Source organism: Lissotriton vulgaris, chromosome 11 (assembly GCF_964263255.1).
Source record: "Lissotriton vulgaris chromosome 11, aLisVul1.2, whole genome shotgun sequence".
Classification (NCBI taxonomy): domain Eukaryota; kingdom Metazoa; phylum Chordata; class Amphibia; order Caudata; family Salamandridae; genus Lissotriton; species Lissotriton vulgaris.
The window spans coordinates 201,598,470-201,618,536 of NC_141699.1; positions in this window are offsets into that span (position 1 = coordinate 201,598,470).

The following is a 20,067-nucleotide window of genomic DNA, read 5'->3' on the forward strand; positions in this document are numbered from 1 at the left end:
TGTGGGTTCAAGTAGTAGATCCTGTCCTCCTTGAGATCAGACATCTTTGTCATGCACTGGAGATCATTAAGGTCTTGCTATTCTGCCATACAGTGGGAGAGCATACCATTTGGATCCTTTAAATTGTCAAACCATTTCCTCGTGCACTCGATTTCAATGCTGACCACCCTATTGTTTGTCATTTAATTGTAAGTAGAATAGTCATGGGGTAGGGGTAAAGAGAGAGAGGGCACAGAGTTAAGGGTAATAGGGAGAGTAAGGGGATAGAGGTTAATTTACAAGGGTAATAAGCTAACTAAGGTTACAGAGTTATAGGTAAAAGGTTGAGGGCCTAAAGATAAGGTTAAGGACAAGGGGTTAATTGTAAGAGGTTACAGGTAAGTTTATTTTACTTTTTAACTATTTGGTACTTCCAAATGCTTTACACATTTTCTCTAAGTTAAGCCTGTCTACTTTGTGCCAAAGCTACCAGGACTAGAGCTCAAGTTTAAATTACAGACAGATTTGTTGGTACAAAACAGGTTTGCAATTTATTTCTTGCAGTGCACTACCATCCACCCAACTAATAATTCACTTTCTTACAAAGGTTGAGATTAACCAGGTAAAAATAAGGTAAACAGACTAGAGGTAATAGGTTAACAGTAAGGCTTTAAAGGTAAAGGATTAAAGGTAAGGGGTAAAGAGCAAAGGGGCACACAGATCATTATGGGTACGGTTAAGGGTTGAATAATGGGTTAAGAATAATGGCTAACTGGCAGTAGCAGAGGGTGAGGGTAACAGAATAAAATAAGATAAAAAGGTAAGGGGTAATGGTTTAACAGTAAGGGCCTGATTAGGATTGTGGGACCACCACCGACCCGCTGTTGGTGACAGTTCCGCCGACATCCAGCATAGCCATCTGACCGCCGCATTATAATGCGGTCAGAGGGACTGACTGAGGCTTCCGACAGGTTCAAAGAGCCTGTTGGGGTGTTGTTATATTCCCGAGCTAGGCCCATGTAGCGAATCGGCTTATTTCTTCCATTGTCCTCCCAAATAACATTTCCAGCTTTGAGCTTTTGCACATATTTGCATGCACAACAATGTTGGATTAGTTTCTCTGAAATGAAACTTATTTTACATCTAGCTTCACACCACATTATCACAACGCCCTGACGTCATGTACAAGGTCTCATTTCACACTCCGGACAAATGTCATCACTATCTTCATCCACGGGGTGACAAGCTATCCACAACAGCACTAATTATGCGCACATCGAACGGTCAGCAGAGCCTCCTATATCCTGAGCCGTTGCCAGGTGGGGTGAGGCTTTATCTTCCATATTACAAAGAAAACTGAAGATATCAAGAGGGAATCACACCATATCCTTTTTTGATGTATTGTAAATAGCAGTTATTGTATTTTTGTTTTGTTGAGGTCCTGACGAAAGCACATGGCTCAATCTTTTGCCTTCAAGTGCTGAAACATGTTGACCACCACTGCTTAGGACAGCTATTTGTCAAAACTAGTCCAGGCGTTCACGTTTTTAATCCTTGATCGTGACTGACACGAATAAGAACAGTTAGTCTGTTCACGCACCAATTTTATATCTTCGCACCCCACTTTTTTTCACTGCATTTAAAAATATTTACAAAAAATGTTTTGGTCCTACATACTCAATCTTGCTCATCTTGGTAAATACACCTTCTTGACATTCGCAAGCTCTGATGTTCATAGAGCCAGTCTGTCATTTTGCACATCAAGGGATACCCAAATGATGAAGCTAATCACCAGGCTTGGTGAATGATGGGAATCCATACACATAAACTTTCATGTCTATCGCCATTTCACAAATTTGATTCTTGGTAGGACCTTCCTCCTTTAGTTCTCTTATTTTCTAGACGCTGGAGTATATTCTGTATGTTCATTATTGATTATAACCTCACAAGGGCATAAATCGTGAATATCGAATTAGGGTCCTAGATAAGAACACGACACTAGGAGACCCCTACTCACATTTAAACTGGATATGTCCGTAGCTGGAAGGGGAACAAATCCGCCTGAGCTGAGTAGGTATACCCTATTTATTGGCTGTAGGTTAAATTAAGCTTGAGGATTAGAAGCTCCCACATTGTGCAAACCAGAAGTCTATAAAATATTAGCTGATTGCTTTTGCTCTGCCAATGACCAAACAAGGTGAGGACTTTGAGGAACAGATAGTTGGACTAAATATTTCAGAAAACTGCAGACAGGCAGTTACCATGAAATTATTACAACATGGCTTCCCGGCAATGGGTGGAGATGTTACCATTGTGGTTGAGGCGCATGAAGCATTTAGAAAGGAAGTATTCTATTCTTGAGTTAAGATCCTGCCTGCAGACACACACACAAGGTTATTTCATCAATACATTGAAGTTGAACTACCAGATGAGTATTCCTCATATGTGGACTTAGAAGTCCCACTGACTTACCAAGAGCACATTAATTGGTTTAAAGGCACCCTACCCCATACCACGGAACACGCGAGACTTGGTCCGCGCAGCAGATTGACTTGGCCGGTCTTCGCTTCATATACACTGCATCAAGTCATTGTTACTTTATCAGCAGCAGGAATGCATACACTCTAGAGATTTAGTAAAAATGTACTGAATTCTTACACAATACGTAATGAGAACATTTACAGTTCAATGTGCAAGTGCTGCTCCGGCAACACAACCACACGTGGTTACTACAGGTATTAGCCCACAAACACTAAACGCCGTTATGGGAAAGATTCCCAACAGCGGGGAGCAAACCTAGTTCTGGATAGGACAAAAAACAGCACAGCTTAAAACAATTTTTACCCCTGCAGGTCTGCAGGAAAAACACAGAATACTGACCATTTGCTTGCCAATGGGGATGGCTCTCCTGATAGAAGATTGTGTCGCTTGGGGTACAGTTTTCGATGCAGTTTATACCAGAACACATGGTACTCCTTTGATAGCAGTTTTACCAGACGTACTAAAACGGATTTAGAATGAGTATGAGGCAGAGCCTGCCTTAGATCTGGGGATGAAACTGATTGGCAATTTTGCCCAGGTATCAGACATTAAGTTGAGTAACATAAAAGAGGAGGCAGCAGCTGTGGCTATATGCCAACGCCTGAGGGAATTCATTCCTGCACAAAATTTGTGAGAAATGCCAAAGATTATAGAAGATGCCTCACTTGGCAGAGATAATCTGGGTGCCAGACCTGGGAAACTGATAAATAAGAGCAATTCTGCAAAGGATAGCTCTAAGCAAACACCCGATTCTTCAATTAGAAATGGGACAATAAATAAATAAACAAAACACAGTCACAGGGTGGGTCTCCTCAACAGGAACACATCGAAAGGAAACACAAGTGGAGAAACTGACAATATTATCAGTATCCCGATACCTATCAGGATTTCTAACATGTTCTTCTCGTTCCTTTCAGGAGTCATTCAAAAAGCGTTCGGAGAGAGAAAGACTGTCATAGTGCAGATCGGAAGAGCGAGTCAAGCTGAAAAAGGAGACACATTGCACTTTGAACTACATCATTAAACAAGAAGACAAATAAAAGACTTCAAAACTGCATTTCAAGAAGAAAAAGGTAGTCCGGATTAAGATTAGAAATGCTTAGGCTACTGAGGACTCTGATTCTGAATGGGGAATGGCAGTGATGATGCTGGACAGCGCAGCATTATCACAATAGCTCGCCAGAACCTTATGGATTATCTGGGGGTAGTAGCGCTGAGTGAGCATATCACGTTGGACACAAAATAACGCTCCTAATGGAGGGGGACATACCCAGGAAGGTGAAGGGTCTCTTTTGGGAGAATCTGACATATGGTTATTATATTCTTTTGGCCCAAAAGGATTGGCCACCTGAGTTCGTAATGGAGGGCCCAATGGTAAAGAACCTATTTTACCTGCGTTCCCCAACCTCGTACCAGAATCAGTTAAAAATTCACACGCGCAGGAGTGGGCATTAGTGTTAGCTCCTGCACTTTACCGCAGTCACGTTGAGTGGGATAAGGAGTCACCTCAGCACGAAATCCCATTAAAATAAATTCCTATACCCTATTAAACATGAGGCAAAGAAATAAGTCAGGGAGATCATGTATCAACTTGAATACCAGGGTGTGATCGAGAATTGCACCTCGCCTATAAATAATCCCTTGTTTCCCATAATAAAACTTCACATAGTCTAGTCTTAGATTATAGACATTTAAACGCATCGACACGCACATATGCAGTACAAAATGCTCTCAGTGCCACACTAATGAATAACATTGTGCTGACAAAATTCAAAACACCAAACATCTCAAATGGATTTTTCTGCCAAAATATAGCGCCTAGGTGTAGATATTTGACAGCATTCTTGGTGCTAGCCCATAATGCCAATTTTGTTAATTACCCCAGGGTTAAAAGAATACCCTGGGTAATTTTCAGCCAGGGTAACAGTTACTTCGACACTTTTTTTTAACAACATTTTATTGTCAACAGCCACAAGAGGTCCGGCAATTCCAAGTTCCTCAATAATACACGGATAAGATGTTGACTTTTTGATACCAAACAATAAACAAATGATAACACACCAAAATAAAATCATATAACCAATATAAAAATGTAGTGTCCTGTGCCTGATATACAATACAGTATATGTCCACTTGAGCCACAGTAGTCGAATACCTATAGATTTACAACCACATCTATCACACATCATCTCTGTCTCGTCAAATTCTAATCTATGGAGACAGCTGGAATATGTTCCAATTAGATTCCACAATAGTCTGGCCACCTTTTCTAAATCTTAGGATGCTTCTGGGGGCATCCTCTTGTCTTAAATATCGGTAATTCTATCCCCCTGCAAAAGTCAAGACCCTTTTTCCACACCCCAACTAGTAGTGGGGAGACCTCTTTCCATGCTTTTGCTATGTCCCACTTCGCTATTGTGAGGCCCCAAAACAACAAATGCAAAAACAACAGTTGGACAGAATGCAGAACAATGTCATACATTCACCCCAGTACAGAGATCTGGGCCTAAATCCATCGTTTTTTTGCTCATCATGCCATTCCAGTTTGAACCCAGCCATATGCAAATCAGTCTTGAGCCTGTGCCCCATGGGAACAGTCCAGCCCGAACTGCCAAGCCAGGTCCTCCCTGGGCTGGAAACAAGCACCCTAGGACCGGTTTCAGGCTTTCAACCCTCATCAGCCAGGATAGCTTGATTCCAGTTGCATGAAGAGCACTGTACTCAAGTGTGAGCATCCCCGTCCCACTCGGGGTGACAAATGCAAAAACAACAGTTGATTGACAGAATGCAGAACAATGTCATACATTCACCCCAGTACAGAGATCTGGGCCTAAATCCATTGTGTTTTTGCTCACCATGCCATTCCAGTTTGAACCCAGCCTTATGAAAATCAGTCTTGACCCTGTGCCCCATGGGAACAGTCCAGCCCGAACTGCCAAGCCAGGTCCTCCCTGAACTGGAAACAAGCATCCTAGGACCGGTTTCGCGCTTTTAGCCCTCAGCCAGGATAGCTTGATTCCAGTGGCATGGGGAGCATGGGACTCAAGTCTGAGCATACCCATCCACTCGGGGTGACAAATGCAAAAACAACAGTTGATGGACAGAATGCAGAACATTGTCATACATTTACCCCAGTACAGAGATCTGGGCCTATATCCATTGTGTTTTTGCTCACCATGCCATTCCAGTTTGAACCCAGCCATATGAAAATCAGTCTTGACCCTGTGCCCCATGGGAACAGTCCAGCCCGAACTGCCAAGCCAGGTCCTCCCTGGACTGGAAACAAGCATCCTAGGACCGGTTTCGGGCTTTCAGCTCTCATCAGCTAGGATCAGCCAACAATAAATGGCATTTGTAAATGTTGCCCCCCATGCCATCAGTAATGTGGAGCAGGGCTAAGTGTGGTGAGTGTGGAATGTCCCAGCCTAAAACCTCAGACAGGCACGTAATGACAACCCACCAGAATCTAGAAAATGTTGTACACTGCCATACGGTGTGCATAAGGGTACTGTCTGAGGCTTGGCAGCAAAGGCAGAGTGGGGACTCCATCCGCCTAGCTCACCAAAGCTTGTATCGAGTGTAATAGACCCTATGGAAATATTTGAATTGGATATAGGGTAAGTGTGCCGCAATAGCCGCACCCCATGGGAATTCTAATGCCCCTGCCCAGTCTTCATCATCAAGGGGGCCCAAATCTTCCTGCCAAGCCTTTCACGTCTTATCTAGTGTAGTTGGGCTATTAGTTATCAATGTATGTTAAATCTTAATGATCTTATGCTCCCCGAGCTCGCCCATGAATAATTTTGCTTCAATGGGATTAAAGACTGGCACATTTCCCTCATGTGAGAGGTACGGAGAAAAGGCACGGTGGAACTGAAAGTATTTGTAGAATTGCGAGTTATGCATCATGTATTCGTGTTGTAGTTCCTGGAAGGACTTTAAGGTACGACCGTGGAGGACATCACACACCATGGATATACCTATGGCCTCCCAACCGTAAAAAACAGGTAGCTCTGCCAGGAGACCATTGTGCCACAAGGGTGTTTATTTTGTCAGCCTACCCCACCCCCCCATTTGTTGCAGAAATTGTTTCCAAACCTTAAAGATTGCGGCAGTTGCTAGCGGCAGTGTTTACAGTGTCGGACCGCACAGAGGATTTTGTGTAAAGAATTATTTCCCATCAGCAAGCTTTCAACTGCATACGTGGGATCACCTCTAACCCCCTACCACCAGCCATTTAGGATCAAAAGTTGCAAGGCCGCATAATATGCTTGGACGACTGGTGTTGCTATGCCTCCACAGTATGTGGACTGGAAGCAAGTTTTGGGTGCCACCTGGGCCGAGCCACTACCCTAAAGAAAGTGTTGAAGAGTTAAGTTCAATTGCCGAAACCAGATTGGCGATATCGGGTATGGATGGTTTTGAAGCTGATACAATAGGCAGGGCAGAGAGACTATCTTAAAAATCGCAGATCTACCAAATAAGGAGAGTGTTACTTTAAAATTTTGATGAGGAGGCATTGTCCTATGTAAATGACATCTATGTGCCGGACAATGAATTAATGGAATACTTGTCTAGGGTGGACCACATTATTCTTGGGTTCGCCTACCTGGGATACAAATTTAATTTTAAAAATCAAAAATTTCCCACATCAGTGTCCTATTTTTAGGTACAAATTGTCAAGAAAAGGCAAAAGCCTGGCAGCACAGTTTTTAGAAAAATGTGCACTGCTCCAACCTCCAATGACTCTGAAAAGACTCCAATCAATTTTAGGATTTTTTAAGTTTGGAAGGACAGGACATACATTTTGGTTTATGCAAAAAAGGTTGGAACCTTCCTACGACTTAATTCGACCTGATTTATCGGTGCATCATTGGACACAGGAACATACTGAAATCCTACGTTCCCTGCAAGCAGACATAATAGCTTCTAAACATATACATATATGTGTCAACACAACTAACTTGGTGATCTGCGTGGTCACATACCAACCAGGTACACCTACATCACTTTCAATGAAGGCAATACAGTACCTATTGCATGCAAATCACTTTTGTATACAAACTCTGAAATGCATTTTGCACCAACAAGAAAAACTCACAGCAGTACAGACTTCTGTAGTGAGAGAGAGCCCACATTGGTGTACGGTAAACACATAATTGTTGTGACCCCAGTACTGACCCTAGAGGCTGTTACAAAGTCAAGCATCCCAAATGCTAAAGCACTACATCGACGATGGATTCATTGGGCTTAGTCACTCACTGCAACAGATGTAGATTACAGATTTAATTCTACATCACAAACCCAAGCATTCCTGCAGTACGAGCAATATCCTCTGCCAAAGGAAATAATGCCTCTAGATCAATATGAATGTATCCTTTATACCGATGGATCTGCCCAGCTGGCTGTAGGAATGAAACAACAATATTCTGCGGCATGCTCATTTGTAGAAGGGTGTATGCAGCACAGAAAGTTCCTTCCTGGAAAAACACACACACACTGTCTCTAGAGGACTGTTTGGCACAGCTGGCAGAACTAAAAGCTCAGATACTGGCACTACAAAATATGGATCGTGAATTCCCTACACTAATAGTGTGTGATTCATTTTACTGTGCCCAGTCCTATAACTAATATTTACACTAGAGGGGCCAGAATGGATTTACAGATTCCAAAGGTTGCACATTAAGGCGCAAGATACTTTGGGAACAAGTGGCAAAACTGAAAGAAGGCCCGCCACAGGCTCATGTTATTCATATATTGTCATCAACGTGCTGGCCTTCACGTTGAAGGGAATTCAATGGCGGAAGAAGTCGCCAAGGCAACAGTACGCACTGCTGCCGTTGCTGCAATGAGTCACTCCAGTACGAGGATAGACGGAACAACTATGATGGACGTCAATGCCACGTGCAACAACTCAGCCCTGCTAAAAGGCTTTCTACTCAAGTATCCTAAAAGTTAGATGCACAAAATATTCTATATGCTCAGATTCCAGGAGTGGGGGATAGAGTAATACCAAACACTGATCGCAGATTGGGATCGATACCAACTGCACGCGAGGGTCTGGGTTTAGAACATGGAGAGATTTCTGCTACAGTTTCACTAATAAAGCAGTGCTGCTGGTGGCCAGGTCTTATAAGCAGTCCAAGGACTTTGTCCTCAAATGCAACATCTGACAGCAGATGAAGGGCTCCACCATAGCACATCCACCACAAACACCTTTATTGATCTCATACAAATCTCGCACATGTGTATAGTTGGATCTCTTCGGCCCCTTACATTCAGACAGGGCTTACATGTACATCTTGATGGAAGTAGATTCATGCTCCAGATTCCATTAAGTTTAGCACCAACACTCGGATGATGCTTGAACTGTTATAAAGGATTTGCAAGTCTTAATCGACACATACGCATTAGGCACACTACATTCCGACCAGGGTCTGGCGTTTAGCTCTCTGGCTTACAAAGAAGTAATGGGATGTTTGGATGTGGCCTTGCGTTACTTCTCCCCCTATCACCAAGAGGGAAATTTGGTAGTCTATAGGAAAAACAAAATCTCCATCCTCTTAATTGACGAGGCCCCTGAAGTTTTACTCTTGACAGAAACCTGGCTTAATGATAGCTCTGAGCCACACATCATCCAAACCTTACCTCCAGGATATCTAATCCAGAGAGTGGACAGAGTGGTCGTAAAGGGTGGGGGAATTGCCATCATATATAAGGACCATCTAACCTGCCACTTGCTGGGCAGCTCGCAATCAGATTATGAGAACATGCACTTTGTGATTGATTTTACCCCCTCCCTCACATTTTCCGGTATCCTTATCTATCGCCCGCCCGGAGCAACAGGACAGTTCGCGAAAACTCTGTTAGAAACAGCAGGTACCCTCGCGAGTCTCGTGCCCAATTTGACCCTTTTGGGGGATTTTAACCTACACTTTAATGACCCTACGTCCGCACCGGCCATCAAACTAGCCCAGGACCTAGCAATATACCGACTTCTTCAAAAGGTTTCTCTCTAATCGCACACTAATCCGACCCTGGTCCAAACTTTCCATAGAGAGATGGACATTGGAACTGAATACATCGCAACCTATCCCCACAACGGACCCAGTGATCAACAACAAGACCTTTCATGACTGGATCGAGGGGTCCCTCAACCTGGTGCTCCCAAAAGTCTTGACCCATAAGAAAACGGGCCCCACACGCTCCCAATGGTACACCCCCAAACTCCACACTTAAAGGCAACAGTGCAAAAAAAGCAGATGGAGGAGAGAATTTCCCACCACAAAAAAACGAGCATAGGGCATCCATACGTCATTCTAAAAATTAAATTAGAGTGGTTTGGCCCCCCTGACCACCAGTCACCATTGCAACGAATTGGCCAACTTTTTCTCCACTAAAATCCAGAAAATCCTCAAACACTTGCCTCAAGAAAACTCGGACACAAACATAGACACTTCTGTCAGGTCACATATGGGCAGACCGGAATTGAGGATTTTCCCACCTCTCACGCAGGAATCCTTTCTCTCCTCTCTGTCATCATTAAAAAGTGGCTCTGCCTCAGATCCCGCACCCCACAACGTCCTAGCTTTAGTCGGACCTACCATTGCCCCTATGGCAACTTAACTAATCAATACCTCCTTTGACACTGGTACGGTTCCCTCCGAGTGGAAAAGGGCAATGGTCCGCGCCCTACTGAAAAAAAACCTACCCTAGATCCCACGGATCTAGGGAACTACCGACCCATTTCACTTCTGCCGGGCATAAGTGAAATAGTAGAAAAACATGCCAACAGGGCACTTTCGGCCTTCCTCGAAAGTAGTGGAGCCCTTCACCCCTCTCAAACGGGCTTCCGCCTAGGTCAGGGAACAGAAACCGCCATACTATCAGTAGTGGAGGAAATCCTGGATGCAGGAGGTACAGCTGCAATCCTCCTCCTAGAACTGCTTTCAACACTGTTAACCATTGTGTCCTGATCCACCGCCTTAGGGGGCAGGAGTGTCCTGAGCAGCGTTAACATGGCTACAGTCCTTAGAAGAAAAATCTTTTCAGGTCTTCCAAAACAACCTCACGTCACGAACCATGCCATTAGGGTGCCGAGTCCCACAGGGCTCCTCGCTTAGTCCCACCCTCTTTAACGCATATATGGCTCCACTAGCGGATATAGTAGCCCCATTTGGAATACACGTGGTTACCTACGCGGACGACACCCAATTGGTTGTAGCGCTGAGCCACCCCTGCCAACAAGCTTAGGGCCTCCAACCCTGCCTGGAGGAGGTAGGAAAGCGGATGAGTCTCTCCCACCTGAAACTCAACGGGGAGAAGACAGAACTCATGAAACTGGGTGACCAATCGAGCCTCTGTATAAATACCCTCCTGCCATCCTCAATGGGTTCATTGCCCTCCCCCAAAATATAAATAAAAAGTCTAGGAATATGGATAGACCAGAACCTCTCCTTTAAAACCCAGGCAAGAAAGACAGCTGCCTCGTGCTACGGCCTTCTCAGAATTATTCGTAAGATCCTACCTCTCTTACCTCCTCTCGCTAAAAGATTAGTCACCCAGGCCCTCATTCTGTCCAGATTGGACTATGGCAATGCCCTTTATCTAGGGGCCCCTAACATTTTCATCTCAAAACTACAGGTCATTCAGAACTGTGCTGCAAGGTTGCTTACTGATACCACCACTCGTTGCTCAGCAAGACCGGCACTGCGCTTGATCCACTGGCTCCCTGTGCAGCAGAGAGTACATTTCAAAGCACTCTGCATAGCACACAAGTCCATCAACGATCATGGGCCACCAATCAACAGGACGATGATCCGACCATATAGAGCAAATAGGGCACTCCGCTCGAATGAACTCCATCTAGCGAATATTCCCAGGTCTAAGAAGGCCAGAAGTGGTGGCAGGCTCTTTTCACTCAACCCCTCCAGAGTATGCAACACCCTCCCTCTGCAGCTACATAGTGAACCCATCTACCTGAAATTCTGCAAACAACTTAAGACCTGGCTGTTCATCTAGAGCCCTTCCCACCCACTCGTATCTACACAGCGCTGGGATGCTTCCCGGTAGCCATGTGCTATACAATGCCAATTACAATACCAATAACTACGTGGCCGATTCTCAACAGTAGGCCACGTGGGCTCCTAGGTGGCTGCCATACTCCTCGCGCAACCGTACAGGAAGTTCAGATAGAAGCTTTATTAACAATTGAAGACTCCACTTTCCAAACAGAAGCTGCGAACGACAGTGAAATTATGCTTTTTCGTGTTGAAACAACTACAACTGTACAATCAACAGAAATTTCAGTTCGAAAAATATGTGACGTCTATGTAAACATGCCACAGATCGAGTCATCTACCAGTATTACAAAACCTGCTGTGCTGCCAACAATAGACCGGATGGAGTCTGGCTACTTCATTTATTATGACTATTTCTCATCAGATCGAAGTGAACCTGAGCTGCCGACACCGCCTCTCCCTTTCAAGCTTATGCTTTCTATCTTTGGCTAAAAAATACTTACTTTGTTGTTCCCTGGATACATCTCTGTATTACAATTGGATTACTTTTCCAGGTACTTTGGATTGGTATTGTAACTGTCTTTTTCCTACTTCTGAATGGACGTTTTCTCCCGGAACGTTATGCAGTACAACGTGTGAAATTGGTCCTTAAACCACATGCATCATCACACCATGAACTAAGAGACAACATCACAGCAGTTCCAGTTCCTGAAGGAAATGTATGGGACAGGGTAACGTATCATGTGTATGACCCTACTGAACTTTAAACATTTTGTTTAATAGTTCTTTAAATGATATCACCACCTCTTGTATGTTCTCTGATGATTGGGACATTGAAACTGTGTACAATTTGCTTTCAGATTTAGAGCAAATCAGCAGCATTTCCTAAGGATGAATTGTATGATGGTACAAGTCATTTTTGAGACGTGTTCTGTTACCAGCTTTATAGTCACCATTTTTTACATAAAGCTAGAAACCCACACACTGTTTATAATTACACACAATGGGAACACTGCCCAACACAGCCAAAAGGTAGTTCAAAGACTTTTGAATAGAAGTTTGCTTATATTTCAGGTTTTGAAACTTCATACCCAGACTCGTATTACTATAGGCTTGCACCTACACCTGCAAAGAAAAATATGCTCAACAAACACCAAGCTGATATACTCTACTTCCTTTATTTCCCAACTGTCTATACAGGGTTTCAACTTTTGGAAAGACATGATAGACACAAAGTCTATCTGGGGACAAAAGATTGTCAGGTTCAGGGGACGGAGGCCTTATTTAGAGCATGCCTCATACCACATCAAATGATTTTCCTGAACAAGACAGTGCAACAAACTTCATGTCTTCGTATAGCAAAAACAAAGGATTTGAATGCATCACGTATTATTACATTCTCTAGTTTTGAGAATTGGCAGCACTTTATACACTTCAGTGAGGATACACTAATTACCATGATAGTATATGGTCCTTTCAACTCCTCAGACCCCAATTGGAAGGGTCAATTGGTTTGGCCTGTGGGCACAAACGTGTGTCAATCTAGATTCCACCAAAGGGTTTAGGATAAATAAGCCTGTCCAGCGATATGTACAAATAGAACACTCGGTGATGACTTCATATAGTGTTGGGAAGCTATGCCTAAATTGGCTACATACCTCAACACTTTCCCAGGTGAAACAACACCAGTCCCTTCTTTCTGATGACATGGATCTTAGGATTTTTTATTAGGACACAGGAATCCACATCAAAAGCGCTTTTTGTATGGAATATACAAGTTGTGGAAGATTTCTCAACAGGAAGCTGCTGAGAGATTGTGCAAGATTGATGGGGTTAATCTAGAAAAGGCTTTGGCTGTGGTTGACTATGGTATGACCACATTATCACCCAGAATTTATTCACTGGGCAACATAGATCTTCCGCAATTGAAAGGTCTTTATTACAACATGGACAGTCACAATTACAGTCAATAGTAATACTGAGCTGGACACATACGATCTAACAGAAAGACAGATGACAATAGCATGTAGAGATGCGAAATATACCATGTTGCACATTGAAAAATTAGGCCAATTACCTCTCACCATGGCTGAGACACCATCCACTAACTGGATAATCCACGGCTACATCACCCTAGCGGTCACGACTGTTCAATTCCAATATTGTTTCCAATACCAACAGGTAGGTAGATATGAAGTGCCAGGGGAAGGATATGGGCATGAGTATTGTGAACTACCGTTCAGGTTTAAATGCAGGGATGAGGACACAGAAGTTCCTCTTAGTGGTTCTGACTGCGAAGATGCTTTAAGTGGCTTCTTAGTTTGCAAGGACATTATTCTCCACAGGGCATGCAATACTCCAATGGTCAACTTGTCTTGTTACCTGAAGGGTTCCCCAGCTGTCGTGATTTATCCTGTATTCAGGTTGCTCTCGAATGGGAGCTATTCGATGCCGAATGATCAAGGTTTCTGCAGAATGGAACCGGGCCTCGCTTATCTGGTGACAGTTAATTCCATAGTCACTTGTACACAAGTACTGTTTCCAACTGCCTGCACAGTTAGGAAGGAAGCACTATAGCCTCCTATAAATGTTTCCAACATAAAAATGTATTTCCTAAGCAAACTGAAAGCCATGCTTTGCAAAAATGATGTGGCCTTAACTTCATCCAAAGAGACGTTTGATCTCCAGGTATGAAGGGTCCTCGTCTGAGATACAGACTCTACTCCATACTAACTTCCCACTGCATTTTGGGGAGCTCATCCATTGTATCTTTAACATGTCTGATAGGAAAGTAGTAGTGCACTTTTTTAAATGAATCGGTTCTGGTTTGGTTAGCAACTTTCAGACGATATTCGGAGATATACATTCCTTCATACACTCAGTGTTGGGAAGTGTTTTTATTTTTGGAGGGCTCCCACTTGTCCTGCTACTTGTGGTGCGAATACTGATTTTATTCTATATGCTTCACAGTGGACATCTCAGTTCAACTCGGAATGGAGACAGCATTGCTAGTGTTGCATTGCTGTGAGCGCATGTTACACTGCTTCGGCACACCTCTGCTTCAAGAATTAAATTAGCACTGGTTCTGGTCATCCAGGGTGGTCTGGCATGACTGCAAACAACCGCTGCCTGCTCTGCAGCCATGAATGTGTCCTATGTGTATTTGGTCAGAATTGTTTTTTCAACTGGACATTGAAGTACTGATGGACCACTTAAAGGCCCATGAGTATTGCTGTCCTCAGCGTATTCCATTGATGATGAATTCATTCTTAGAGCCACCCTGGGATGCTTCAGCTCCTGTGATGTGAACAATGACTCTGCGGAAATCTTGTGGGATACTACGCCTCCCTCAGTGGCTACTGTGGGAACTGGATGGAGTCAGCTTTGATCCATGAACATGCTACAAGATGCCCCTCTGGGTACGTCTGCGGATGTGGGCAACTGCAATGTTGCGTCTACCACTCGAACACATAAACAATTGGCCTTTTCCATTTGGGAACTATTTGGACTCCTTTTTTTTTTAAACAAAATGGACCAAATCATATTTTTTCTTTTCTAGGCACCATGGCTTCTGAGTGATTGGGATCGTAAATGATATACTGTCTTTAAGACTTTTCAATACATAGTTTATTGGCAAGCCTGCTTTTAGATACTAATAAGAGAAGTTTTTTTAACATTTTCTAAATTGTCTGCTGGCATTTTAGATAGCTTTTTAGATATCGACCCTTAGTATGAGGAGTGGGTGTTATTCCTGAGTTAGGTCCTGCTAGCGAAACAGCTTATTTCTTACATTGTCCTCACAATTAACAATTCCACATATGACCTTATGCACATATTTGCATGCACAACAATGTTGGATTAATTTCTCTGAAACTAAACTTGTTTTACATCTAGCTTTGCAGAACATTAGCACAACGCCCTGAACACCAACACAATGTCTTGTTTCGCATTACATACAAATGTCCTCACTATCTTCATCCACTGGGTGACAGGGCTGGGCTATCTACATATCCATAACATCACTAATCTATGTGCACATCACAAGGCTGCTTTCTATTCTAAAATATAAGCATCCTGATAGATTAGCAGAGGGGGCCCTTCTGTGGACACTGAGGGTGCCTGCATGCTGAGAAATCACCACACAGCGGTCTGACATCTTGTGAGGGGTGTCCAGTTTGTGACCAAGATGAGGTTCTTCCATCTATCCCATTAGATGATGGGGTTGGATCGTCCCTTGGGGGGGATTCTTGGCTCTACACCCACAAAAACTCTATGTACACTTAGAGTAGGGTTCGCTTAGTAGGCATACGAAAGATCACTGCCTTGTTTATATGCCTGCATATATATACATTGTTTAGCAACATGGTAGAACTATATCTACTATTTACACTTTTAGTGCTTGTAATCACGCTTATCTGCTTCTGTCTAGTAATCATTGCAGCATACATATTTTATTGGTTCAATAAATAATATTGAAAACTTTTCCACTGTGTATTCTCTGTACATTTCTCTGAGAATAAATAAGCACAAGGGACTGAATGATAGGTTCTGTACTGTTTCCACTACCCCTGAGGGGTCAGGGTTGTCATGTTCAGTGGTTGCCAGAAAACCATTTGCTCCCTAGTAGGTTAGGGAGGCTTACGGTTGCACTGTGAACTAGCTGGTCTATAGGCCAACATATAATTAACAATCAGAGGGGGGAGAGAGAGAAATCAGAATGGATTCATTCTCCCTGAGCATATTTAAATAAACAGTTAGAATCCACTCCTTGAGATTAAGGGTGTCTCCTCCACAGTGGGGAACACCTTTATGTTTTTAGGTCCCCTCACACACCAACAGGCCCCTTGGTGTCATGCTTCATCATCAGGGTCATCGTACCCCTCTACGGGGTACGGCGTGCTGCGACCTACCGAGACGTGGGAGCACTTGTTAGACTATGTGTGGTGCATCGACGCACACAAAAAGGAGGTAAAGCACATTGTCAGCGTAGTGACCTCCCACCCTCATTTTTAACAGCACCAGCCCGGGGGCTTATTAAATAATTTTTAGTCACCCCACGAGCCAGGTTCTTTTTAACTATCACTATTTCCCAAGCCCCACAATACACTCACATTTATTCAAAATACCCCCTCACCAACACCACACATAGTCTAACAAGTGCTCCCACGTCTCCGTAGGTCGCAGCACGCCGTACCCCGTAGAGGGGTACGATGACCCCGATGATGAAGCATGACACCAAGGGGCCTGTTGGTGTGTGAGGGGACCTAAAAACATAAAGGTGTTCCCCACTGTGGAGGAGACACCCTTAATCTCAAGGAGTGGATTCTAACTATAGGCCAACATATCCTGTAGGGTTGTCCGGAATCAGTCTTGACACCAATCCCTTAGTTTATATTGTCCAAAGGTCCTACAGATTAATAGGAACTATGTGACAGTTGGCCGGATCGAAATCCCTACAGTGCCTGCACAGACACTGTCGTAGGGATTACGATGTCCCTTTCTGACAGCCTTTCCACAGCAGTCTGACTGCCATGGAAAGGCTTTCCTAAAGGGACCTTGGGGCCCCCTAGCAGGGCCCCCGCCGGCCTCCGCTATATGGCCCTCACAAACATCTATGCACCGTGTGCCAGGTACTTAGTGTTGCTTGGCGCTAGGTACATGGATAATTGAACAATGCTCTCTACCATTGCGACTTTTGCAGCAGCCCTTTGCCCAGGCCGCTATTCAAGCTGCAAGGACAAACAGCATTTTATGACTGCCTCCACTGTGGTTTCATCATAATTGGGCTGTCTGGACCGCCTACTCCTTGTCAGACGGTCCCGTGTCCTAAACGATGGTGGTCTGTCACTCGTCCAACCGCCATCGTAATGAGGCCCTATCGTAGAAAGGTAAGAGGTTGAGAGTACTGAAGTAAAAGATTAATCGTGTTAAGGTAAGCGGATTAGTGATTAGATGGATAAGGCATTATAAGTAAGGATACGGTGTTAATAGAAAGTTCCACTGGGTTAGATGAAAGATGTGCAGTAAGGATAAGAGCTAAAATGTAAGGATAATAGATTAATGGTAAAAATAAGCATGTAAAGTTCGTGTGGAAGTGTACATGGTAATGGCTTAATGGTAAGGCATAAAGAAAATTACGTCCGAGGTAAAGGGTGAAGGAACCGACTAAAGGGCTAATAAGAAAAGTTATTGGCTAAGTATGCAGAGTAGAAGGTACAGTGTTATGGGTAACGTAAAGGATTAATAGTAGGGGTTAAGGATAAGAGGTTTAGATTAAGGGTATTAAGGATTAGGAGTTACATCTAACTGGTTTTATGGGGTTAAAAGTAAATATTCATAGTTATGGGTAACCCATACAAATTAAGGGGTTAAGTATAAGGGGTCAAGGCGTAAGAATCTGACTATAAAGGTAAGGGGTAAGTGTAAAGGGTTAAGGGTTAGTGGTTATTGGTAAGAAAGGCAACATTTAAAACAAAAACACAAGCACTAACCAAGCCAATACCTCTGGCATTGGCTCCCAGTCTTTTAACCTTGTCCACACTTTTTGTGTGATAGTTTTTATGAAAACATCTTGAGGCGCGTTGAACCCTCACCGATTTTAAAAAAAAAAAAAGCGAAATATTTTTTTGTCACTGAGCACACTCTGCTATAGTAGTTCCTAGCAGCGAAGGGATCTACTTTGTGTAGATGTGCTCCTTATGAAAGAACAGAATATTGTCACTCGGTCACAGTGAAGTTAACCAATGGCAGAACAGGGCTGACCATGCTCCATGCATTTTCAATATCCTATAATGTATAGCAGGGTGTACTTTCTCCCTTTTATGTAAAGTCTAATGCTTACCTTGTAAGAGACTATTCTGATAAAATATCCAGCAACCTGCTCAGTAGACTACATGATCTAAGGAAGGGGCCTATTGTATAGACAAGTCTGAAGACTCTATTGAAAGAAACAATAATTCTCTATTGACCTAAGAGACCGCAGCAGTACATTCCAAGCTTTTGAAGAACGAACCGAAAAAGAACCCCCCGACCCCGCCCCGCCCCGCTCTTTTGAATTTGGGAATATCCATCATATTGTGTATGTATTGTAGGATAAATGAATGGACCAAGAGAAGAAAAAGGTTAACAATGACATACTAAACAACACAATTAGAATTACTATTTGTATTTTATTCATTTGTGCCCTTACATTCCGATTTTGCTTTCCAAATAATCTGTACAGTATGACAATCTGAATCTCTCATTGGACATAAACAACAGCAGCCATGTAAGACCCTGCACACAAATATCCTTTCACCTTTCATCTGTGTCACTACATGCATACAATTCAGAACTACCACTCCAACACCAACAGATATCTGATATAATACCATCTGTCCTATATTAAAAGGATATTGCATGTCACTGAAGAGTTCCACGACCTTAAGAAGAAATTCAGCCTCTTTCTTGTATATGTTCAAGGAACTCTTCAGTGATTTACAATATCCTTATAAAGCACAGCCGAGCAAATATTACTTATTAATATGGTTACACCATCATTCTTGTCACAAACAACTTAAATCATTGGGGTCTTGTTCTTTCGTATGAAACAGACAGCGGAGTTGCATATTTGAAGAATAAAAACAATCTAAGTTCAAAATTAACCCCTTAGCTGCGGCGGCTATTCCACCGCAGCGCTAGGGGGGAGAGGGGGGCCGCGCGATGCTACCGTGCTTCTGACGGAACGGTTCCGTCACGGCCCCGCCCGCTTAATAGAACGCGCCACGCAGGCGAAAAGTCAGCGCCGTGACGGAACCGTTCCGTCACCAGCACAGCCCACCCGAGGCTCGTGAAGGAGCGGTTACGTCACGAGCACGGAACGGGTTAAACATCAATAAGCAGTTAGTCATATGTTGCAAAAATATATTCAAATCAGATTAATGTAAGTCAGAATAAAAAAATTATGGGATCACAATTTGTAGATAAATGCAAATATTCTGTTTTTCCTTGTATGTCCTTTAGTGTGGAAAGAAAATAAACCTGTTCCCATAAATATCTCCTTTCTGCTCATTGCTGTTTCTTTGGGTCAAAAAAGAGAATGTTGAAATGCTAAACTTCGTTTTTGCTGTTTTGCTTAAACTGCATATGCAATTATGCTACATCACCTGCCTTAATTGTAGATGCTACCTCTGGCAGTAGGCAAATAAGTTGTCAGAACGTAACTCTGATAATTTTTATAGTTGAGTAGTTATGTCATTTTCGTTAATCAAGGTGACTAGAGTCATCACAAGTCGACTGTAATAAGGAAATTGGAGACCGACTTTTATATAAGGCTAGTAGAATTCCATGTATCAGAACTTGGATAATGAGTTTATATAATTCCCAGAGCTCGTCACCTGTCACTGAGTGGCCTTATTGAACACTGTGTTTGTATATTGTGGATGTGCAAATGGCTCATTCCCTCAGATTGGTATAAATATCTGTTGGAAATTTCAGGCACTTATTGTCATTGTAGCTGAGAACATGACTGTATGTTCAAGTTATTTGT